Source organism: Otolemur garnettii, unplaced genomic scaffold (assembly GCF_000181295.1).
Source record: "Otolemur garnettii isolate 467f Iridium unplaced genomic scaffold, OtoGar3 scaffold00017, whole genome shotgun sequence".
NCBI lineage: Eukaryota > Metazoa > Chordata > Mammalia > Primates > Galagidae > Otolemur > Otolemur garnettii.
This window is the reverse complement of record NW_003852412.1, coordinates 8,126,804-8,131,333: the sequence shown is the minus strand read 5'-3', so window position 1 is coordinate 8,131,333 and position 4,530 is coordinate 8,126,804. Positions and strand designations below refer to the sequence as shown.

General features: G+C 43.9%; 2 pseudogenes across 1 annotated transcript; one reads left to right on the top strand and one right to left on the bottom strand.

Annotated features, from left to right (window-relative positions):
* Positions 1 to 929: 929 nt before the first annotated feature.
* LOC105886628 lies at positions 930 to 2,522 on the bottom strand (annotated as a pseudogene). Its single transcript, XR_001161092.2, has one exon. The product of XR_001161092.2 is annotated as an AP-2 complex subunit mu pseudogene (transcript).
* Positions 2,523 to 3,873: 1,351 nt separating this feature from the next.
* Positions 3,874 to 4,296, top strand: LOC105886629 (annotated as a pseudogene).
* The last annotated feature ends 234 nt before the right edge of the window (positions 4,297 to 4,530 follow it).

Here is a 4,530-nt window from a genome sequence, read left to right as displayed (position 1 = left end):
AAAAAAAAAAAAAAGAAGAAGAAGAATTCACATTTGAATCTATTCTCTAAATGCCCAATTTTTTAACTGGAATAATTCTGATAAAATTATCCTTATAAACACATCTGGTAAGGCCGACTAATCTAAAATTAGCCATTGTGACAACACAGGTATTAACCCTGCCCCTTGACACTGATGCTGTACGTCAGCTCCCTTACAAGCTGCAGGCAGTGTTACGCCAAATACTGGAGACTGTTTTTAGAGGAAGTCTCGAAAAGTTCCTAGAAATTTTCAAGGACTTGTTTATAATTCCAGGATTTTATCCTCTGCCTATGTAATTTCATTTGTCCAAACACACTGCAATTTGCTTACATTGTAATTTGCTTTCCATACATGTATGGAAAAGGACATGACATATACTCTCTGTGTACGAGAATACATTCACAAAAAGCCGACTTTCATAGAGAATTTAGTATGTGCAGACACTGTTCTAGAAGCTTTACTAGACAATATCTAATTTAATCATCACAAGCCAATGATGTGGATACTATTATGCCTCATTTTAGAAATTAAAATTTTGTGGCATTGGAACTAACATAATTGGCCCAATTCTCTTAGTCAGGAAGCAGTGTGGTCAGAATTTGAATCTGACTCCAGAGCACAGATTTTTTTTTATTTCAAATTATTATTTTTTTTTCTTTTCCGCTTTACAGTTTATTGGGTTTGTAACTGGACAAAGTCACACGTGACACTATCCCAAAGCAGAGATTGAGGGCTGGGAATCTGTTATTGGCCTTTGGGGGAGCTCAAAGGTGAGGGGGAGCCAATCCTCACACTCTAGAGGTGCAGCCACAGGGGTGAGACGGAAAAGGGGCCCACCTGGCTTTGGTCACAGAACTCAGAGCCTGGCAGTAGGCCAGGACAGACAGATGACTGGAAGAGCAGAAGCCTCAGAACTCCCCTGCCCAGGGAGCCCAGGGATTGCTCCACCACTCCCGCTTGCGCAGTGGTTGGTCCAGACCTAGACTCAGGGGCTGGTGCAGAGGGAAGGCAGTAAAGCAAGAGGGAGTAGGAGACACTGCTGTGGTGGGGGACAGGGAAAGGGGTGGTACCCAGATCTGTGGAAGGTGTGGGGAGGTGTGGGGAGTTTCATAAATGCCACTGCAACCAATGTAGCACACCCATTTGATGACATCATGGTCGCTGTAGTTCAGTTTCAGTTCAAACACCTTCAAGTAGTGCACCTTGAAGCCAGAGGGTGCGAATGGCACCTCAAAGTTCATGGAAATGGGGGGCCGAGCCCATTTCTTCTTGTCATTGGTGGGAAGAAGCTCAATCTCTGCACTGATCTGCGATTCCTTCATGCCCGCCACGTGCTTGATCTTCCACACAAGGCGTTCTCGCTGGCCTTGTACTTGGCCTTCCCCTTCATGCAGATCACCTGCTCCCCGTTTGTGTTCAGTGGGGTTGGGATTCTCACCTCAATCTTCTGAGCCAGCAGGGAGGGCTTGAAGTTGGACTTGATGACCACTTTGACCTCTAATCTGGTGCGTCCCACTCCTGCTAGTGCAGGATTACCTGGAAAGGAAGCATGATGTCCTTGGTGGTGCGATACCTCATGAGTTCAAATTCTCCATCTGGTGGGATGAAGCTGATGCTAGAGTCACACTTGCTGAGACGCACACACTGGTAGAAGTGCAGTCATCAATGGCAATTGATTGTTTCCCACTCTTGCTCATTTCATCTGCTGTGCCTTTGCCCTGCTTTTCAATGACAATCCTGTCATTCATCCCAAACTTGCACTCAGGCATGCCACTCAGGTAGCTCTTCATCACCACCCAGCCTGACACATGGGCACTCAGCACCTGCCCCTGTGGGGACATGAGCAGGTTCACACTTTCCAGCACATCCAGGAAGAGCTCATTCCTATGGTACTTGATGCCCTCTCGCCGCCAGCCAATCTGCCCAGTCACCTGGCTGGTGATCTGAGATTGCTCTTCTTTTGTCTGATGCTGACTCTTGATGCCCTGCTGTGTGATGAAGGTCTTCAGCGCACCTGTCTCAGAGTTCTGTGGGTAGCCAAAGTCCAGGATCTCATCCAGCAGCTCATATATGAGCACAAAATTATTCTTGATGTTTTCCTCGCTGATCTTGCCAAAGTAGGCAGCCATTACGTCACACATCTTATAGAGGAATTTGAAGACCATGGCAGCGTTGACATTTTGCTTGGTGACTGCTGCCAGCCAGATGTTGGACCGCTTAACATGAAAAAAGCTGGTGCAAGCCATGTTGGTGACAGGGCTGCGCACCTGCTGCCGGGCGTGGATAACGTTGACCCGAAAGGCATCCACTGCATTTCTCCCGATGTCATCTCGGTAGACCCGGGAGATAAGTACCTCCCCCTTGTGATTATAGATGAATAAGTCTCCAACCATGGCGGCAGTTCAGTCTCCGCAGCCCATCGCTGCTCTGAGAACAGACCGGCCTCTGCAACACCCTGTGCAGCCAGCCCGGCCACTCTCCAGATCTCAAGATGTCTGCCCGCCCCCCTTTATTTCAAATTATTAAGAGGGTACAAATGTTATTGGTACATGGATAGCTTTTATAATGCTTAAGTCAGGGCTAATAGTGTGCCCATCTCTCAAACAGTGTTCATTCTAACTGTTAGGTAGGTTTTACTCCTTCCCTCTTTCTCCCCCCTTTCCCCTCCCCCTTCTGGATTTCCAATCCCTTTTACTTCTCTGCATGCCCATGTGTGCCCACTGATGAGTTCCAGATCATTAGACAGTACACGTGGTATCTGTTTTTCCATTCCTGAGATACTTCACTTAGGATAATGGTCTCCAGTTCCATTTAAATTGCTGTGAAAGACATTAACTCATTCCTTTTGATGGCTGAGTAGCTTTCCATGATATATATATATATATATATATATATATATATATCTCACATTTTGTTAACTAAAAATTGATGGGCACTTAGGTTGATTCCACAACTTTGCTATTATGAATTGCCCTGCCATAAATATTCAAGTGCAGGTGTCCTTTTGATAAAATGACTTCTTTTCCTTTGGGTAGACACTCAGTAGTGAGATTGCTGAATCAAATGGTAAGTCCACATTTAGTTCTTTGGGGAATCTCTGTACTGTTTTCCCCAAATAGAGGATGTAATAATAGAGGTAGTAATAATTTGCAGTCCCACCAACAGTATATAAGTGTTCCTTTCTGTCTGCATCTAAACCAACATCTGTTTGTTTGTTTCTTTACTTTTTAAGAGCAGCCATTCTGCCAGGGGTAAGGTGATATCTCATTGTGATTTTAATTTGCATTTCCCTGATGATTAGCAATGATGGGGATTTTTTTCATATATTTGCTGGCCTTTTGTCTATGTTCTTTTGAAAAGCTTCCCTTCATATTTTTGTCCACTCTCTAATATGGTGGTTTGTTTTTTTTTTCTTGCTGATTAATTTGAGTTCTTTGTAGATTCTGTGTATTAGCCCTTTCTTGGATGTAGAGCTTGCAAATATTTGCTTCCACTGTTTAGGTTATCTATTGGCTCTGTTGATTATTTCCTCCACTGTTCAGAATCCTTTTAATTTAATCAGGTCCTATTTATTTGTTTTGGTTGTTGCTGCAATTCCCAGAGCACAGCTATGGAAATTATGACACCAGAATTATTTTCTTATAGAAAAGAGTATTATTATGAAGAGGAACTTTTCTAGTTTTTCTCTCATGAAAATATGTATGTCATATACAAATACTGGCAGAAGGGTCAGAAAAGACCTCTAGCTTCTTAGTGATATAAATACGTCTGTTACAAGGACAGAGATAAATAAGGTCATGATAGCTACAGACTTAGTGAACAAAAATGCATCTCCCTTTTTTTTTCCGTCTCGGCCGCCGACATGCCATCCAGACTGAGGAAGACTCGGAAGCTTCGGGGCCACATGAGCCATGGCCACGGCCATATCGGCAAGCACAGGAAGCACCCAGGAGGCCAAGGTAAAGCTGGTGACATGCATCATCACAGGATCAACTTCGACAAATACCACCCAGGTTACTTTGGGAAAGTTGGTATGAGACATTACCATTTAAAGAGGAACCAGAGTTATTGCCCAACTGTCAACCTTGATAAATTATGTACATTAGTCAGTGAGCAGACGTGGGTAAATGCTGCCAAAAACAAGACAGGAGTTGCTCCCACCATTGATGTAGTACGACCGGGCCACTACAAAGTTCTGGGGAAGGGAAAACTCCCAAAGCAGCCAGTCATGGTGAAGGCCAAATTCTTCAGCAGAAGAGCCTAAGAGAAGATTAAGGGTGTTGGAGGGGCTTGTGTCCTGGTGACTTGAAGCCACATAGAGAGGAGGTTCATTAAATGCTGTTTCCTTGTGGTCTAAATATAGGTTCTTTGGTAGCAAAAAAAAAAAAAAAAAATGCATCTCCAAATACAAGAGCAATGAAAATGCCAATGAGAAGATCCCTGACAACATGGAGTTTAACCCAGTTCTCCAATTTTTGGTTGTTTTTGAGTCAGGGTATCTTTCTGTCA